Below are 21,343 nucleotides of genomic sequence, written 5' to 3'. Positions count from 1 at the left end.
TCACACCATATACTGGTTAGAAGGAGTTATTCTAGCTTTTCAAGTATGAAATATCTAGGAAACTGCCTACATTTATATTTACCTTAGAGCGCAGCTGGTCAGCCTCCCTGGTTATTAATAAATGTTTTATAACCTCCTTTGAAAGATTATTAAAATAAATTAAATAACTAAATGACCTGTTCTCTTTGGTGTAAGCACAGCTCTTGAAACAGGATTGGTTAATTTATTTGATCTCTCTTGGCTTAGCAACAAAACACCCTTCATTGTAGGGCCTACATAAACACTGACTTGTTCTCGCTGGTCTTTAAAAATTTTTTGTCATTAAATTTGATTGTTTTAAAAACTAGTGATAATATGAAATATGGTTTTGCGTGTCCAGAGCATTTCCATTGGAGGATTTTTATAATGCCTAACAAAATGCTCCTTTTGAGATCTAAAGTAAACTGAAGCACCGTTTGTGATTTGCTTAAAGTCTCTCACTGTCCGCTGTCAGGACAAGAACAGAACCCAGATCACCCAGTCCAGGTTTAAGTCCTATCCTGCCCCTCCTAATAATGCATACAGCTTCACAAGAGATAGTAAACGGGGGAGAGAAAGCCCCTTGCTGGGGACGGCAAGCAGTCCTGATGGAAAAAAGATAAGTGTGTTATTGCTTTGGACAGTTTTATAAAAACTTTTCTGATAGAGTGGATTCAAAACATTAGTCCATTCATCTTCACCATTACCTCTGGGGTATTCGTAATCAGGAGTACATCATCTTACTATATCATGGGTTTCAGAGTAACAGCTGTGTTAGTATGTATTCGCAAAAAGAAAAGGAGTACTCTAAGGTGCCACAAGTACTCCTTTTCTTTTTACTATATCATAGCCACTGCATCTGAGCCATCTTTTGTACCTATGTTACTTTGTGGTCCAATCCTGCGAACACTTATTGCTACAGTATTCAAGCATAGAGCCATATGCTAACTTCATTCTGTGTGACAGCCCCATTGTAATCACTTCATTACAGTGGAGCAATTTGTGGAGTAAAATACTACTCAACAAGACTAAGAGCTGACAATCTGGCCCGTAGTGCTGACAGTGGGATTACTCACAGTAGTAAGCATAATGCCTGGTAGTATTTCTAAGCTTTTGAGACCCTTTATTCTGTTAAACTGGCAGTGTGGTAGACACTTTATTTCCCAAACAATGTTAAGAGTTAAGGATAGAATGTCAACCTGACTCCTGTATCTATCTGCAAATCTCTCTCTCTCTCTCTCTCAACTAGTTTGTATTGCAACAAGAATAATTTGTTTAAGCAAAATTTGATGTGTTTAATGTTATGCCATTCTGTCCATTGATTTGCTTTGTGATAGAAAAACACCCCGACCTTTCCTGAGAGATATAAGTCGTGTCTGCTTGTATGTTAAAGCCATAAACTGTTCAGTGTGCTCAAAGCGTTGATCTTTTTTCATTATTTTTTTTTTCTGAAGACAGGGGAAAAGACAAAACTAAAAAAACCAAACACATAATTTTTGATATAACTGTGGAAACATGGTTAGTTCTAACACAGCAGGTGGCTAAGGAACTCAATCTGTAGAAAGCAGCAGTGCTTTCAGTGCAATCAAAGTTAAGTGCAGAAATTTAATTAAATGGCAGCAAGGCTGGCAGAAACTTTGTAAAGCAGCAGTGCATTGTCAAATTCAACAATTATTTCAAGGAACACAATCCACAGATGGCATCTAATTGATAAATTAAGGCTCTGGTGCTCAAATCTGCCTACATTTAAGCTCCCCCCCCTTAAGCTAAATATTTAAATTTTAAGGTTGTACCAATCTTTTGAAAATGTTTGGTAAAAGTTGTGTTTTATTTTTTTTTTAAATGTACTAAATTCTCCAGAAACTTGAGCTATTTGTACCAGAAAGAGAAGCAGAGTTGTTGGGTTTTTTCCCCTTGAATGTTTTGTCTGGCAGGGAAGGTAGGATGGGGGGAGGGATAGCTCAGTGTAGCATTGGCCTGCTAAACCCAGGGTTGTGAGTTCAATCCTTGAGGGGGCTGTTTAGGGATCTGGGGCAAAAATTGGGGATTGTTCCTGCTTTGAGCAGTGGGTTGGACTATATGACCTCCTGAAGTCCCCTCCAACCCTGATATTCTATGACTTGTGGTTAAAACACTGGGCTGGGACCTGTACATCTAGGTTCAAGTCCTAGCTCTGTAACAGACTTCCTGTGTTACCTTGGGCAGATGGTCACTTAATTTCTCTGCCCTCACTTCCCCATCTGTACAGATGGGGAACACTTGCCTGTTTCAGAGGAGTGTATGGGAAGATAAAAACTCATTAATGTTTGAACTGCCAAGATACTGAGGTGATGGGACCCACAGAAGTACTGAGACAGACAGATGTCTTCACCATTCAGAAAGTTGCTTGCTTTTGCATCTTTCCAGATCAGGGCAACTCCCTGGAAGTCTGATCTTGAAATCCTGCTCTATGGGTGCTCACTGGTGCCAGGGCAGTTTGTGGGTGTTGGGCTGCTGGCACTGACTCTGTGAAGAAGAGAGGGTGAATTTTATCGTGACGTGTAGGGTGCACACATGCATCATGTATCCCCTGTGGGGGGGGCCTCTGAAGTCAGAGGTGACTTGCAAAAGGATTTTTTTAAAATGATCTTTGTCCTCTTTTCTCTTTTGCTGCTTTATGTAAAAAGTTATAGTCTGGCATTTTTGCCTGTTTGCTTCACAAGTTTGACGCTGTCGAATATCCACTAGTCCTCCTTTCAGATGTGCATAATGAGCTCTCTCAGTCTATCTCCAAGGCATCTAACAAGTCCTGCAGCAAAACCAGGGAGAACTACGCTTGAAATTCATAATATTGTTAGAGTAAAAAAATCAGAGAAAATCACTATTTACAACCCCCCCCCAATATTTTTTTTCTTCCATTTTTTCCCCTGTAAAAATATCAGGAATACATATATGTGCATATTTATCTATATATAAAAAACTGTATTTTATCTTCCAGGCCACATTTCAGCATTCTAAAGCGCAAATAAATAATTTTTAAAAAATAAAATCAAGTCTTTAAGCACTGCGCAATGCTTTGGTACCTCCACCCCCAAAGAATATTTTATTTGAATGTGGGAGGGAGTGGGGGAGAAAGTCTGGTATATGTATATATATCCTATATATTTGGTCTTTGCATTAAAAACAAAATTGGCTTTCAAATTTTGCCCCCTCTCTCATCCATATGTGTTCTTAGGAGATGTATGAGGGGAAAATGATCATTTCATTTTGTATGTATAAAGTCCAGTGTCAGATCTCCTTAATTACTCTTCTAAATGGGCTATGTAGCCTTTATGTGGCACTAAAATCTCCATTCGTTGGGTTCAGAATGATGTAGCTGAATCAGTATTGTTGTTTTTGGTGCCTGCTGTTACCAACAATATACTCAAGTTCAGTATCACAACAACTTGTTTGCTCCCTCCCCTCATCCCCCCCAGTCTAAATATATCCAACCAGTCAATCAACACTGGCAGGCATCAATGCTATGGCTGTCAGATTGAGTTAGCTCCGGATGGGCTAAACTACTGGCTTGCTTTCTGAGCTTGAAAATGTATTCAAATAGTGGCATAAAAACTAGACTTGCATATAGGTAGCGTCTGGTAACGGGCACTTATAGAGAAAGAATGATGCAGCATTTTAGTAGAATATAGGTCTCCTTCCCATCTACCTCTGTTGTAGATTAGAAATAATAAAATACATGCTGATATTTATGGCTACATGCTTAGTGAACAGAAACATGTTTGAATTTTCATTAATCTGAATTTTGAGTTTTTAATAGAACAAAGAGTGAAAGACTAGAAATTAAAGAGCTGCTAATATCTGGAAAACTCTTTGAAAACATTTGGTTTAGAGCCAAAACTATTTAGGTCTTGTATTCTCTCTATTTTTTTCTTACCCTTAAAATTATTTTTTTAATGGAATGTTTTAGCGAACACATTATCTGTGTTACTGCTTATTTCCAACCTGAAGTAGCTGGCCTCTAGCTATTTCCTGCTCAAAAAGTTGGGATGTCACAAATCCAGGAGTGTAAGTTTACATGCAGGATAGTAGCAGGAGCAGATGGAATTTGGAAAAGGATTTTTTTTCCCTCCTTTATCTTTTTAAACTTCCTGAGGAAGAAATAAAAGGATTTTGCATAGCACCTTTCACAGCACTTTCTTCATAGTGAAACCTCCAGGAGTAATTGCAAACCTACAATTGAAATGTAGATCTCTGTCCCTAGGGTAGAGCATGACAGTTGTGTGTAGCAGGGTAGTGCATAGCAACACCAGAGTGTATTAGAACAGTGGTTCTCAACCAGGGGTCTGGGGCCCCCTGGGGGGCTGCAAGCAGGTTTCAGGGGGGCTGCCAATCCTAGGGCCCAGGGCGGAAAGCCGAGGCCCTGCCATATGGGGCTGAAGCCGCGGGCCCTGAGCCCCGCCATCTGGGGCTGAAGCCGAAGCCTGATCAATAGAGCTTAACGGGGCCCCAGGCAGTTGCCCAGCTTGCTACCCCCTAATGCCTGCCCTGGCTTTTATATGCAGCAAAACAGTTGTTGTGACACATGTGGGCCATGGAGGTTTTATAGCATGGTGGGGGTGGGGGATGACTCAGAAAGAAGAAGGTTGAGAACCCATGTATTAGGAGATGACACAAAGAGGAAAGCCATGTCCATTTGTAACTGCAGGGGGAGCTGAAATGGGTAGAATGTATCTACCTGGAAATTTGGATCCAGATTGAGCATGTAAGTAGTTCCATTGACTTCAACAGAAGCAGAGTTAGGCCTGAATGCTTTTGAAAAACCAACTCTAAACGCTTAGGTCAGTTGAACACACTGTGTGTGTGTGTGTGTGTTTGTGTGTGTGTGTACACTATGTAGTTTGTTTGTGGTAGCACCTACAATGCACTAGGTACTGTTCAAACCTAAAAGAAGGCAAGGAACTTATATGCACTCACTCCTCCCAATAGCACAGTGTTGAAAACTTAAAAACTCAAGAGGTTGTGCATTCATCCATCCATCTATCCATCCATCTATCCATCCATCTATCCATCCATCTAAAGATCAGAGCTTGCATTTTAAAAACCACTGAATGGATTCTGAGTCCCAGTTGCAGAATCTCCAGCCTGCTTGAGTAATCCTTTGTGGAGAATAAGAACAGCCTCCAACCAAATAAAGCTGGCATGCGGAAGAAAAACAAACGGGTCATTCTTTGTTTCCATGTCCAAAGTCTGATGGTTACATCAGGAGTGATGCCAGATGTCAGCCATTTGTATATCACCAGGTCACAATAGCAGAACAGCTTGGAGTGGGAGTGGTGTGGCGGGAAACTGTCTTTAAAAGCCTTTTAAACTGTAAGTAGAGAGCGATTTATTCTCCATGGAGAAGACCTGACATCCCTGGAGATCTGATTCCTCCATTTGTTAACAGATCACAATAGTGCATGCTTCCCCTGTGCTGCCCTGCCAGTGTGCTCCAAACCTGGCCTGGAGAGGGGGAATTTGGAGGTGCAGCGAAATGTAAATTAACATGCAAAGTTGTGAGACATTTCAAGCTCAGGGCTGCTGGGGTTCCATAGCAGGGTATTTGGTGGGGTGTGGAATGCAGACATAGTGCCTCAATACCTCTCCACTGTTCCTCTCTCATGGGGGCACGTTTCTCAGCTTAGAGCAAGCTGCCAATTTTGAGAGTCTCTCACTTGCGTTCGTAAATCTGTTTACGTCAGAAATGGTGAATTGTTAGGCTGAGGCAATGGGCACTCCAGTAAATTCATGCAGGTTCAAGTAATTTGTCTTGTGTGGTTTCCAGCACATTTATCCTTCCTTGCGTACCTCGGATTAAGTCATTTTCACTTGGGCCTTGGGAGGATGAGAGGCATGAATGGTATGCCCCTGTCCCTGCCTTTCTCCCCTTCCCCCCACAAGCTGTAGTAGTTGGGCTGCAAATGCACTGGGGTTTCACTGTCCTGGTTCAGTCTTGGCTTTTGCATTCTCCTTTCAAAAGCAGTGAGTCAAAGTTTCATAGTGTGGCTTTAAGGCCAGAAGGGTCCATCAGATCTAGTCTGGCCCTTTGTACAAGAGAGACCATACAGCTTCATTTGGTTACTGCTTCAGTGACCAGCTGAAGCGTGTTTTCTAGAAAGGCATCCTGGCTTGATTTGAAGACTTCAAGAGACGGGCTGAAGGTGCAAAGTTTTACTGCAAAGTTCAAGGATACTTGGATTTTACGTTTAGCCTTGGCCCCATCTCTGCCTAAAAAGCTACGACGCAGTGACTATCCTTTCCTCTGCACGGAATCCTACAAGTTTCAGTTAAGAAGGTTAAATTTAGATCACACCTACATTTGCACTTTCCTTTGTTCTCTACGATATGTCTACACAGCAGTCGGAGGTGTGATTATGTAACCCACACACCAATTGCATATTGTGTAGACAAATCCCATAGTAGCTTTAATCTAGGGAGTGTGGCTAAAAATGTCAGTAAAGTTGCGGAGGCACAGACCCTGGCATGGGCTCGGAGCACGAGTATGTACCCAGGGTTCCAGGCACGCCTGCACTGAAGCACACACCGCTGTGTCTTCGCTGCTGGTTTTGGCTGTGCTAATTAGATTAAACCTAAAGCGGGTATGCCTATGCAATCTGCCTCTGGTTGCAGTGTAGACGCACCCTCAGAATGCATTGTGGGTAGAGTATCACCCTGCAAATGTCACTTTATGCTCTTTATACCCTTTATACTAGAGTTGAGACTGTATCAGAATGCAAATGAAATATTTGCCTGGTTAAGGTGTACAAGTTTGTAATGGCTAAGAACAAACCTTTCATCATTACCTGATAGTTGGAGATCATCTTTTCTATGTCTTGGCCATATTTGACCTTGCATTTCTGCCTCCCTTCAAAGCAACTTCCTTGTAAGGCCATTTGACTGTGTGGTATTGAAATCACAGAAGTCTGGTTTCAACAAGTCTCCCAATCCATTGCAGAAGTCACTGAGACGTACATATAGGTAAGAGGGGCAGAGAGAACTGAAGGTCTATCTTTTATCGGAGCTAATTCTTGTCATTACTGTGTTGTTTTCAGAACTCTTTTGCTGCTAGTTCGTTTACATTTGTGGGCTTTGGTGTGAATTTAATGCTAGGGAATGGTGACTAGGCTTGACAGCCTTGGAGGATGAAAAGGTCTCTTTTAGTCACAGAATGAGTACAGCCCATGATCACAGCAACGTGAGCTTCCCCACCAATGTACTTGCTCTGGGGGGAACCACCTCTAGGGACGAGATGTGTGGTTCTTTCTACGTCTGGGTCCCAATTTTCAGAGGTTTTGAGCACCCACAACAGTTGTTGGAGTCACTGGGAGCTACAGGTGCATAGCACTTGTAAAACTCAGGCCCTTGGTGTTTGAGAGTGCCAGTTGTGACTGTAGAAATGTGGACTCCAATCCACTGGGATCAGAAGTTTTCTGTATAACGTGAGACTTGGATTTTCAAAGGAGTTAAGGGCCTATCTTGCATTATATTGAATTTCCAGGGGAGCTGGGCCAGTATTTTGTTGCAACTTATGATTTGTATTGCAGTAGCACCTAGGAGCTCAAGGCATGGATCAGGACTCCATTGTGCTAGGCACTGTACAAACACAGAACAAAAAGAGGGTCCCTGCACCTCACTTTGATAATACCAGCTGTAGTCCTTATCACCTTTATTCCCTCTTGAAAAGTGGATTAACCGCATGAGCCTTTAATATGTGACAGTAAGAGTTCTGATAAATTTTGTGTACCAATGTCCCCCTACTTTCCTTGGTGTATGTTATGGAAGACTTTGTATTTAAATATTTTTTATGAGAGATTTAAAAAAAACCATACACTTTTTAAAGGATCTTATTCTCTTTAAATTAAAAAGTAAAGTGCTTAGTTGAATGTTCAACTGAAAGATGCTATAAAAGTACGAAGTATTTGCAACTACATGGAACCATGGTGGGATTTATGCACTCAGAGATGACTCTATAAATACTATTTACTTCAGCTAGTCAGATAACACAAATTGCATTGGATTGAAAATTCTAGCATGCGTCTTATAAACCGGGAGAGAAAATAAGTCTGGGGATAAATGGGGATAATGATACTGACTCCTTTGTAAATCGCTTTGAGATGTACAGGTGAAAAGCACTGTAGAAGAGAGAGGTGGTATTATTATGATAGATATTATTTCGTTGCTAGATTCAGAATGATCAGATTGTGCTAGCAACATTGTAGCTCTGTGTTTCTGGGCATTTTGTAAATATATTTGTCAGGCTGTATGATTGATTGCCCCCAGAGGGTCACTATACTGTATATAAGATTTAATAAGTTAGTCTTTGCTGGTCACTGATAAGGTGTGATATAACTGGCGAACACGAAAACTTTTAAAGAATAAGTCTGTTTCCAGAAAGTAAGATTAATCTGCTCAAAAAACTGACATTTCATAGCTGATGATAAAAAGATTTAATCAATATCTCATACGTTTAAACCCGGACATATTTTGTGTGTTGTAGAGTTGCTGTGGTCAACATGTCTAGATCCTTGAAAGGAGTCAGTTTCAACCTTCTCCTTTCTTTCTGTTCATTAAAAATAGTTCTGCTATGAAACTGCCTCCACTAGATTGGCCAACCGTGATTTCACTATTGGCAAGTCCAGTCCCAAAACTTGGAAGAGAAGTGATACGTATCCAAAGCAGAGCTGGTTGGGAAATGCCTCCCCCACCCCCACTGCAAAAGTTTGGACAGAGATGATAAACTTTTTTCATTTTTATCAATATGTTTCTTCAACTTATAGGTTTTTTTGTTGAAACACTGAAAATTTGGTTCCAGAAGAACTAAAATTTTCACTGCAAACTGATTTTTTCCACAATTTTTTTTTTCTTTTATGGAAAATGTGTGAACATCTCTAATCTGTAGCCAACTTTAAGGAAACATTAATTGTCTTCTATTTTCCAGAAGTTTGCAGAGGCCCATTGTCTAGATGATGTGCAAATTATTATTATTTCTATTACTGTAGCTCCTAGGAGTCCTGGTCATGGTGAGAACCCCATTGTGCTATACATTAAGTTAATTTTTCCTAACTAGGGCTGCCCCATTCAGATCATCCCAACACAGCACGCTGAAGTTCTTTACGCTCCTTCACCTCGCAAATCCCACCATGCAAAAAACAAACAAGCAACCTCAGCCAAATAATTTGTTCTCCTAGCGGGAAAAATCTGGGCACGTACCATCAGCTTTTGCAACATCTGGATGCCTGTAATGGGTTCATCTTATGCATTGGGCCAGATTTTGATCATTTGCTACTTTACTGGCCATTACAATGCTTTCCTCTCCTAGTCAGATATTTCAGTCTTCCCTCCTTCCTCTGTCCTTCCAGCCCTTAACTCACTTTTGGTTTTTATCTCTGTATTCCCTTCAATTTGCCTAAAAATCTTTCAGGTAACTGCGTATTGAACATAACGCCTGGCCCTGATATTAATACCTGCTCTATCCAGGATATAACTTTAGTGCTAGAAGTAATCTGTTTTTCCACAGTATTTTACAGATGAGCACTGAAAAGTGTCTTTATTCAGTTTGACTGTTGCTATTATATGGCAAGGCATTCAATAAAAGTTGTGATTTATGAGATGTGTGTGGCTGTTGTTGTTTTTCGCTCTGTCATCTATCAGGGAGAGAAAAGCCAGGCCTGATAATTCTTGGCACACAGCTTTTTCAGTTAAGAATGTCAGCTGTCATGCTGTCAAGAGAAGTTATTGCTCTAGATTTAAAAAAATAAATAAATAGAGATCCAGCTTCTTACTGTGGTACGTTGATAAGGGAGCGCTTTCTGAATTTCTGAAAAAGTGTGTCCCATGTAAGGCCCACTTAAACTTCCAGTGCTTTGTGTTTTCAGTGTGTTGACGGGCTTGATTGCTTAATATAATAAAACATTCAGTTCCTTTTTTGCTGCTTTTGTGTATTTTCCTGTCCACTGTTTAATGGAGCACTCTTTCTTTTTGGCTAGGTATTTTAAAAATGCTATTTTGCAAAGTATGTGCATATTAGATAAACTGCTGTTGAATAAAAGCCCTGTCATATTTGGTGGCTTGATGCATACATAAAACGGACCTAATTGAAGACAGAAGCTGTTTGTCACAAATGTGAATGTAAGGTTGGGGGGCAGAGAGGAAGAATTATGTTAAATGCCAGGTTGATTTTTTTTCTTCATTAGTTATTTGCAGAAATGTATCAAAAAGCCATTTTAATGCAATGTACAATACTATTGCAAACTTGTGCTCTGCATCCTAAGTGCCTGGTTGCAGCACAGTTAGACGCTGAAATCATTCCTCGATTAGTCCCCGGAGTCCTATATAAGTCTTTAACTCTCAACATGTGGTCTCTGACTTAACAATAGATGAAGGATTGCTGAACTTGAACAGAACGTATAACCTGCAATTTTCAAACCTGGAACTTTTTTTTCCCTTCTACCCAAAAGATCCTCCAAAATTTCACTACAGGCAGCAAGTGTATTTGCCTTCACGGCAAAACTTGGGAAATGGGAAGATTGGTGCATCCAAGTTCATAAAAATGGGTAGCAAATCACTAAGGAAAGAGAAGCAGGGAAGTTTTTTCTAGCTACCGTAGAAATCTGAGCTTTCTGGCCTCAGGGCTTTGAGTTCTACTGGGGGGGTGATGGGGAAGGTCAGGTGTGCAGGTCATAAGAGAGGGGAAAATGGCTCTTTTGATAAGAAAAGGAGTACTTGTGGCACCTTAGAGACTAACCAATTTATTTGAGCATAAGCTTTCGTGAGCTACAGCTCACTTCATCGAATCCACTGCTGAAGTGAGCTGTAGCTCACGAAAGCTTATGCTCAAATAAATTGGTTAGTCTCTAAGGTGCCACAAGCACTCCTTTTCTTTTTGCGAATACAGACTAACACGGCTGCTACTCTGAAACCTGTCTTTTAAATAAGGACTCTACAACTTCCTTTTGATTCTGTGGGGGCAGTTTCCATCCGCCTTTTCATTGCCAGTTTCTAATTTCAGAGTTTTATTTAGCTCTGATTTAAAAATCTTCTCCTGTGAAGAATTTTGGTACAGATTCTTTTTAAATGTATTTTTTTAAGGGGGAACCTCCATGAGATTTGTTGTCTTTTTATGTGCTGAAGTGGAGGGACTTGTGCATGTGCACAGATACTCACATTCACAGGTGACTCTTCCAGAACAGTGTTGTCTTCAGTGACTCTTGGCATAGCTCTTCTCCTGACTTTTTGCATAGCAAAGCTCAAAAACTTCTAGCCTTATTTTGAAACACCTGACTTAATCACAGATCTTGGTCTGTGTTGTAATTAGGAATGGAGTTCTTGCTGCCTTTGATGCAGCTGACCATTGAAAGTAAGTTCCCCAGGTGCAAACAGCAGCTTTGTCTGTCTACACTGAGGTTTGCTCTGGGTCAAGCTACACTAGAACCTCAGAGCTACAAACACCAGAGTTACAAACTGACCGGTCATCACACACCCCATTTGGAACCAGAAATATGCAACCAGGCAGCAGCGGAAACAAAGACCTCCGCACCCCTCAAAAAAGGGCAAATATAGTGCAGTACTGTGTATAAATGTAAACCTACTAAAAAAAGATTTGACAGGGTATATAAACTGATTCTGTGCGAGTTTCATTTAAATTAAGAGGGTTAAAAGCAGCATTTTTTTTTCTGCATAGTAAAGTTTCAAAGGTGTATTAAGTCAATGATCAGTTGTAAACTTTTGAAAGAACCACCATAACGTTTTGTTCAGAGTTAGGAACATTTCTGAGTTATGAACAACCTCTAGTCCTGAGGCGTTCGAAACTCTGAGGTTCTACATTTTCCACTGAATGCATCCGATGAAGTGAGCTGTAGCTCACGAAAGCTTATGCTCAAATAAGTTTTAGTCTCTAAGGTGCCACAAGTCCTCCTTTTCTTTTTGAGGTTCTACTGTATACCAAAGCCTGGCCACTGACAGCTGTGATCAGGACAATCCCCTAGCATAGACAATCCCTTACTATAAAGGCAGAGATCTAGGAATCCAGTCATCGTGATGATTTAGACTTTTACTGGGAGATCTTTGGTGTAATGTTACAGTGACTTGATTCAGGTCCCACAAACCCGTAAGAATACCAGCCTAATAGTATTTGCTGTGTACCAGAACTATGGGGGTGGGGGAAGGGAGAGGAAGGAGAGTAATTCCAGCTGATGACTTATTTTCAGTAACATGATTATTGCTGACCTGTTGGCATTTATAACTAGGGCCATGTTGAGAAACTTAGTTCTAGCAGCCTCTGCTCTGTGAGGCAGTATGTCACCTGAACAGTGTACTGTGTATCTTAGGGGAGGTCAGGAACAAAAAACTTAGGAGACCCTGTTGTAGTCATCCTTAAGCAAGTAAATAAAAATGACACCCTTCAGTGGTTCCTGGAGTTCTGTGATCTGATAGCTTTGGGGAGGGAAAGCTGTGACAAGCCTGGCAACATGATAGCAATCCACTTTTAATCCGCTATCTGTGCCCACTTTTCTCAGTGTCGAACGAGGAGATTCTTCCTGGGTTCAGCCTAATGCCCAAGTGGATGAGCTTAGAGATGTGGTGCAAAATTATCCTGACGTCAGTGTTGTCACATGCTCTTGTGGATGGTATTGTCCGTTACCTTACAATGTTGTGTGTGGTGGTGGTGGGTTTTGGGGGTTATTTTTTTTTTAAAGTGAGAGACACTTGTAGTCAGACAGTTCAGAGTTGGGGATATCTCTGATCAGGGTGCAGAGAAAGGCAGGGCTCTCTCTGTGAAGTAACATCTGGTGTTGCTGAACAGAACTGTGAGATTTGGTTAACAGAGGAGTTCTGGTTCAGTACAGTGGCCCTTAACCTTTCATACAGGACACCATCTTCCACACTGGGAACTCCTTCTCCTCAGCCCCCCTCCCATGCAGCATCCTATTTAGCAATATGAGAAGGACAGGATGGTTACTAGATTGACAGCCCCTGTCTTAGGGCTATTGTTTCAGGCTGCCTGCAGACTCAGGCAGGCATCACTGTACCAATTTACCCTTGGTTCATATATTTAAGGTTTTCCCTGCAACCATAAGGGCAAGAAACCTTTCTTTTTTAAAAAAGGGGGTGGGTGTGGCTGCAAGCTCCCCAGAAATATGGACACAACCCCCTGGTTAAGAACCCCTGGTCTATTGTTATGAGAAGCCTGGAACTCGTGAAGTCTGGCTCTCTCACTGACTTCATCTGTAGCTGTGCGCTGCAGGTCAGGTCACTTAACATTTCTACTTCAATGCAGGGTATGTGAATTAGGGCTTGTCTTCATGGGGAAGTTTGTGTGAAATAGCTAAGGTGGGAAGTTAAAGCACAATAGCTCTTCCACACTAGCTCCCAGTGGAGACACTTATTTCACACCGAGTGCCCACAGGGGGAGCTAAAGTAGAATAGTTACTTTGCACTTGCTATTTTGAGCTTTTCCCCAAGACAAGCCCTTAGTGAATCTCTTTATAAAGCACCTTGAATATGGTTCCATATAGACCCTTTTTAAAAAATAAATATCTACAGAAAGTGATAAAGCGCACTCATTTGAAGAAGAGCATCTTTGTTTTTCTAGGAGAGTTTGGAATGATAGTATATGAGCTCTGATAATGACAGCATTTCCTGCAATGGGTTACCTGGACCATCATCATGATTATTGTACAAGCAACTTTCGTCCCACAGGATCACCAGACTCATGTACTGCAAGAATTACCCACATGGAGAGATACTGGCTGTCACACAGCCACCTGTGGAGTAAATATATTGTCTGGTTAACAACACAGCTCAGTGTGTCTTAGCATGTATGCAGGAAGGGCTTAAGGAGGCAGAATTTAATTGCCAGAGTTGGAATTTGGTCAGGGTTAATATCCCTTTACTCATGTGAAATGCTTGTCTCTGTAACCCCAAACAGGAAAAGGAAAAAACTCTGGGTGTTGGCTTATGCTAATGGGCAAAAGAGCTAATAATTCAATTGGGCTTAATTTTCATTTTCTTTAACCTGTTCAGAGGGCATGTGCCTTGATCAGTGGCAGTCTCTCTTAAAAACTAGGCACTGAGTCACACTACATATTATGCAATCTAAATGCAAACATACACACAATTAGATTTTTTTTTTCTTGAATGCTGTTACCAAATACTATGCTTTACAATGCTAACAACTTTAAAGTCAATTCTTCCTGGAGATAACTGATTTATTAAACTCCTATCCCTTCCGAAGGCAAAGCTAATTGCAATTAGCAGACAAAGCAACATGTAGCAGATATCGTTCCGAGCAATAAATCTTTCAACATTGGGCGCTACCCATTGATATGCTTTGAAAACAGACTTGTGCAGGCCAATGGACATGTGCCTTCAACCTGGGTTTGTGTGAGAGGGTGCGTATACATGGATATGCACTGTGTACAGGCAATGCATACATTGAACATGTGGTATGATCATAGAATCTCAGGGTTGGGAGGGACCTCAGGAGGTCATCTAGTCCAACCCACTGCTCAAAGCAGGACCAATCCCAATTTTTGTCCCAGATCCCTCAATGGCCCCCTCAAGGATTGAACTCTCAACCCTGGGTTTAGCAGGCCCATGCTCAAACCACTGAGCTATCCCTCCCAAACATTTATCATCTTCTTAGTTTGTGTATGCATGCATATATGTTGAATATGAGTGATTCATGTGCATTCAGTATGTTGTGTGTATAATATAATATCTATTAAGGCAATGTATAGCTTGAGTTCTTTGGTTTGTGTGGTAGTATGTATGCATATGTGTTGTATATGGGTGATACCTGCGTTCAGTGTGTGATATTATATCTATCAGGTTATGCATATATGGTGCTTCTTAATTTAGGCAAACTTGACAGTGTGGGGACGCAGGTAGGGTGATCTGAGAGCAAGTGTGAAAAATTGGGACACTTTTTTTTTTTTTTTTTCCCGGGGGCAGCAGGTTTAGTTACCTGTATAAGACAAAGCCCCTACAATTTAGATAATATCGGAAAGTCTGGTCACCCTACACCAAGGTGAGGAATCCCAGCATCTGTTTCTCCTGGTAGGAACATAAAAGCAGTGAAGCATTTGTGTTCTTCCTCTTAATGAATGAAGAAAAGTGTGTTAATTAGCTCCATGAGCCGCTGATGATGATGACCAGTGAGAAAAGTTTCATTCTGCCAGAGGTCCCGTGATCCGGCGTTTTCATCTGGCATCAAGACATTTAGTTTTAACTAGAAATGTATATTTCATGGGTCATTCTAACTTGGTTTTCTATCATATTTTTTGTGGTGTGATTTCCCCTCCTCCCTTTTTTTTTCCCCCCTGGAGGCAGCACTGCTGTTTTTTCTCTGCTTTCCCCTCCTTTGAATCATAGAATCATAGAATATCATAGAATATCAGGGTTGGACGGGACCTCAGGAGGTCATCTAGTCCAACGCCCTGCTCAAAGCAGGACCAATCCCCAACTAAATCATCCCAGCCAGGGCTTTGTCAAGCCTGACCTTAAAAACTTCTAAGGAAGGAGATTCCACCACCTCCCTAGGTAACGCACTCCAGTGTTTCACCACCCTCCTAATGAAAAAGTTTTTCCTAATATCCAACCTAAACTTCCCCCACTGCAACTTCTGACCATTACTCCTCGTTCTGTCATCTGCTACCACTGAGAATAGTCTAGATCCATCCTCTTTGGAACCCCCTTTCAGGAGTTGAAAGCAGCTACCAAATCCCCCCTCATTCTTCTCTTCCGCAGACTAAACAATCCCAGTTCCCTCAGCCTCTCCTCATAAGTCATGTATTCCAATCCCCTAATCATTTTTGTTGCCCTCTACTGGACGTCTTCCAATTTTTCCACATCCTTCTTGTAGTGTGGGGCCCAAAACTGGACACAGTATTCCAGATGAGGCCTCACCAATGTCGAATAGAGGGGAATGATCACATCCCTCAATCTGCTGGCAATGCCCCTACTTATACACCCCAAAATGCAATTGGCCTTCTTGGCAACAACAGCACACTGTTGACTCATATCCAGCTTCTCATCCACTGTAACCCCTAGGTCTTTTTCTGCAGAACTGCTGCCTAGCCATTCGGTCCCTACTCTGTAGCGGTGCATGGGATTCTTCCGTCCTAAGTGCAGGACTCTGCACTTGTCCTTATTGAAACTCATCAGATTTCTTTTGGCCCAATCCTCTAATTTATCTAGGACCCTCTGTATCCTATCCCTACCCTCCAGCGTAACTACCTCTCCTCCCAGTTTAGTGTCATCTGCAAACTTGCTGAGGGTGCAATCCACACCATCCTCCAGATCACTAATGCAGATATTGAACAAAAGCAGCCCGAGGACCGTCCCTTGGGGCACTCCACTTGATACCGGCTGCCAACTAGATATGGAGCCATTGATCACTACCCATTGAGCCCGACAATCTAGCCAGCTTTCTATCCACCTGAAAGTCTATTCATCCAGCCCATGCTTCTTTAACTTGCTGGCAAGAATACTGTGGGAGATGATGTCAAAAGCTTTGCTAAAGTCAAGGAATAACACGTCCGCCGCTTTCCCCTCATCCACAGAGCCAGTTATCTCATCATAGAAGGCAATTAGATTAGTCAGGCATGACTTGCCCTTGGTGAATCCATGCTGACTGTTCCTGATCACTTTCCTCTCCTCTAAGTGCTTCAGAATTCATTCCTTGAGGACCTGGCTCCATGATTTTTCCAGGGACTGAGGTGAGGCTGACTGGCCTGTAGTTCCCAGGATCCTCCTTCTTCCCTTTTTTAAAGATGGACCTTGCAAAGGGCATGTGCTGTTTAGGAAAGACAGAAATAAAGGTAAAGGTGGTGGAATAGCATTGTATATCAATGATGAGGTAGAATGTAAAGAAATAAGAAGCGATGGAATGGATAAGACAGAGTCCGTCTGGGCAAAAATCACATTGGGGAAGAAAACTACTAGAGCCTCCCCTGTGATAGGGGACGCCCATATACAGATTGGAGGACGAGTTCTAGTAATAATAATAGGGCTCAGATTTTCCCAGATGCAATAGCTGATGGATTCCTTCATCAAGTAGTTGCTGAACCAACTAGAGGGGATGCCATTTTAGATTTGGCTTTGGTGAGTAGTGAGGCCCTCACAGAGGAAACGGTTGTAGGGGACAACCTTGGTTCAAGTGATCATGAGCTAATTCAGTTCAAACTGAATGGAAGGACAAATAAAAATAAATCTGCGACTAGGGTTTTTGATTTCAAAAGGGCTGACTTTCAAAAATTAAGGAAATTAGTTAGGGAAGTGGATTGGACTGAAGAACTTATGGATCTAAAGGCAGAGGAGGCCTGGGATTGCTTTGCTCCTGTTCTCCTTCTGCCGTCTTTCTTTTCCACCTGTTCAGATCCCATTTACATTCACACAGCTCAAACTCTTGCCCTTTGATAAAGGACTTCAAGTCTAAAGATCCCAAATGCTTTCACTGGTCCTGCAGCCCTCAGCACCATCCCATTCTCACTACCTATTTCTCCTCCTCTCTACTTCCCACCACTTCCCCTCTAGGTTAGCTTTTCCTTGCCAACCCCACATCATTCCTCCTCTCTGGTCCAATCCTCATCCCTCCAGACCATTCAAATCAGCATCCCACTTCCCTAACTTCAGCGGAAGTTTGTGCTCATTGTTTGGAGGGTCTCATTTCCGTCTGAGCTGAACCCTGAAGGGCTGTGGGATCTTTCTGCATTGGAATCTTTTATCATGATTCTCCCAAGATTTCAAAGTGCCCCGGCTGTAAGTCTCAGAGGGTTTTATGGATTCTGGGGTTCTTCAGGCAAGAAGGACCTGCAAACCGGGAAGTGAGAGCATTCTGCAGGCAGAACAGGTGTGGGTGCCAAACTAAGCAGCGCGATGACAGGTTTCAGAGTAGCAGCCGTGTTAGTCTGTATTTGCAAAAAGAAAAGGAGTACTTGTGGCACCTTAGAGACTAACCAATTTATTTGAGCATGAGCTTTCGTGAGCTACAGCTCACTTCATCGGATGCATACTGTGGAAAATGTAGAAGAACTTTTTATACGTACAAAGCATGAAAAAATACCTCCCCCCACCCCACTCTCCTGCTGGTAATAGCTTATCTAAAGTGATCACTCTCCTTACAATGTGTATGATAATCAAGTTGGGCTGGAAATGATCCCTTTAGATAAGCTATTACCAGCAGGAGAGTGGGGTGGGGGGAGGTATTTTTTCATGCTTTGTGTGTATAAAAAGATGTTCTACACTTTCCACAGTATGCATCTGATGAAGTGAGCTGTAGCTCACGAAAGCTTATGCTCAAATAAATTGGTTAGTCTCTAAGGTGCCACAAGTACTCCTTTTCTTTAAGCAGCGCGAGTGAACTGATAAAATTGTGCTTGTTGCCTAATGTGAGGGAATTGCTTACATTTGTGCACTCAGTCCATGGGGTTTGACTGGCCGTGTCGCCTAGTGTACAGAGCACTGGACTAGGACTCAGGAGACCTTGGTTTTATTCCCAGTTCTGCCACTGTCTGCTTGGTGACCTTGGGCAAGACACTTCCCCTGTCTTTGCCGCTGTGTTTCCTCCCTTGTGAAATGTGGATAATGATACTGCCCTCTTTTGTAAAGCACTTTGAGATCAGCTGATAAGTGCAATACAAGAGCTAGGTATTATTATTTTATTGAAGTATTTATTTTTCAGTTATAAGAAGACTGATTGGTGTGACTCAATGGAGACAACTGCAGTACATTACACGCAGGACAGTATGTGTGAGGGACGAGGAGAGCGGCTTGACTGCCAACTATACACTTCTCAGGCCTCTTTGTACAAAAATCTCTAATGGCTTAGTGGGCTAACAGTATCCATTGCTTTAACTTTGTTTATTAACACTTATCATACCTCTCTCTTCCCATGTGTCTTTACCTCCCTCCCTTCCTGCCTCCCTCCTCAGTGCCTGTGATTTGCAGGCAGATGAACTTTCAAGCCAGCAGTGTAGGACTGTGCATCTTCCCTGTTTCCCAGATAGTGACTTGATGGCATAAAGCTGAGAAACGAGTCTTCAAAGTTTTGGTCGGTAGTTACCGCTGTTCCCTGACTGCCTCTCTGTTTCAATAAACAATTGATTCAAAACCATGGTTTCCAGTACTGGGAAAAATATTTCATGCTGGGTTTGTAAAAATGATCTAGATGGAACTGACATCATGGCTATAAAACACCTGTAACATTACACATTTAGTTATGTTACTGGAGGCTTGAGTTTCTTTTGATTAGTAGTATTTTATTTGCCACTTTCTTCCCCGCTCTGAAAGCAAAGCTTTCTGTATATGAGGATTTATAGAAATGTGTTACTAGCACAAAAAAAGTCACTTACAGTAAGACATTGGTATAAAGGAGAAATAATATATTGTTTTGGAGTCTTTGGCTGATTTCTCTTTCTTAGTATGATCATTTTAGCTCAGAACAATATATATAATAATCATTAATATCAACAATATCATCTTGCAGTTTTTCAGTACCTTCCAGTCAGGCTCTTGGAAGTTTAGACATCTTAATGAATAAAGCTTCACAACATGCCTGGGTAGACTATACATACCCGCCTACCCCCAAACCTTTTACAGGCATGGAAACTTAGGCACAAAGGACTCGATTCTGCAAGGTGCTGTCAGTGGCAGATTAGTCATTGGGCCAACGGGGTCCATGCCCAGGGGCCCTGGCCAATTGGAGGGGTCCCTGAAAATGGGAGCCCCCATGCCTGGACCCCTCTCTGCCAGCTGGGCGCTCCTGCCAGGAAGCGGGGTGAGTCCCCACGCCCCGACCCTGCCCCCCTTCAGGAGTGCCAGGTAGGTGGGGGAAGCCCCCATGCTCTGACCCCACTCCCTGTCAGGAGCAGAAGGGGTAGGGAGGGGCCCCCCCACTTGCTCTGGCCCAGGGCTCCACAAAACTATAATCCGCCTCTGGGTGCTTTGCAGTCTGGCCCTGATCCAGCAGTTGATCTTCCTCACATAGTTAGAGTTAAACTTGTGCTTAAATGCTGAGCACTGTGGCCCCACTCCACCAAAGCATCTTTCAGAGTCAAGCCTATGGACTTTCCCCCATGGTCACAAAGGGAATACAGAGCACATCTGGGAGGCAGGAGCCAAGAGTTTTGAGTTCCTAAATTGTGTTTTAGTCACCATCTTTATCTGTTAGACTAAGGCCACTGCCTGGGTTAAGGCTGGTTGAAGGTTAAGTAAAGTATTTCACTGCTCTGCGTAAACTGGGGGCGTCTTCTCCTTATTCACATGCTCATCTCATTCTTGAGGCCATCATGGCTGCTTGACCAGCAGGCTGAAGGAGTATTCAGTCAGCTTTTAGACCGGGGTAGGCAACTTATGGCCCGGGTGCCAAAGGTGGCACGCAAGCTGATTTTCAGTGGCACTCACACTGCCCAGGTCTTCGCCACCGGTCCATGGGGCTCTGCATTTTAATTTAATTTTAAATGAAGCTTCTTAAACGTTTTAAAAACCTTATTTACTTTAAATACAACAATAGTTTAGTTATATATTATAGATTTATAGAAAGAGACCTTCTAAAAACGTTAAAATGTATTATTGGAACGCGAAACCTTAAATTAGAGTGAATAAATGAAGACTCGGCACACCACTTCTGAAAGGTTGCCGACCCCTTTTTTAGAGTCACAACCATACTATTCCTTGAATGGCCAGTGGGATCTCTGATGGGGAAGGACACTTCCTTCCCCATTGTGGAGGTGGGTTTGGAGTGACATGATGTTGCTTGCAACGCACCTAATCCCCCTGAGAAAATAAAAAAATGAAAGAAAAAAAAGTGATATTTCCCTGTATCGGGATGCAGAGAAGTCTGTTCCAAAAGCCACAGCAAGGAAAAGCCAGGCATTTCTCAAGAGCTCAGTGGTCTCGCATCAGATGAAAAGCTCATCCTTATGGGAGAAAAAAAAAAAAAAGTGGAGTGTTGCATAGATATCAGCTTTGCTCAGCAGATTAAGGAAAACTTGCTCATCAGTAACTGATTGCCATGTGCATCTATATTATGTAGATGAAATTAATCAAGGCTAAGGGTTAAAGTTTCCATTTGTTCTTTTTGAGAAATCATCTGGAGTAGTTTGGCAGGGAGGTAAATTGCTTTAAACATTTTCTCCTCCCTCCCCCCCACGTCTCCCCATGCTCCCGTGAAGCTTTCTTCTCTTGTCGGACTGCTGCCTAGAATCTTAACACAGTGTTGACACTGATTGGACAGGGCTCTTATGAAACACTAGTTGACACTAGCTATTCGATTACGAAGTAGTGGTCTACTTAAAATATGTTCTCC

General features: G+C 42.2%; 1 protein-coding gene across 14 annotated transcripts in view; it reads left to right on the top strand.

Annotated features, from left to right (window-relative positions):
• MSI2 (musashi RNA binding protein 2) overlaps positions 1–21,343 on the top strand; it is a 377,362-nt gene that overhangs the window by 80,077 nt on the left and 275,942 nt on the right. The window lies entirely within an intron of this gene.

This window comes from Lepidochelys kempii, chromosome 17 (genome assembly GCF_965140265.1).
Source record: "Lepidochelys kempii isolate rLepKem1 chromosome 17, rLepKem1.hap2, whole genome shotgun sequence".
Taxonomy (NCBI): domain Eukaryota; kingdom Metazoa; phylum Chordata; order Testudines; family Cheloniidae; genus Lepidochelys; species Lepidochelys kempii.
This window is presented reverse-complemented; position numbering and strand designations above follow the sequence as displayed.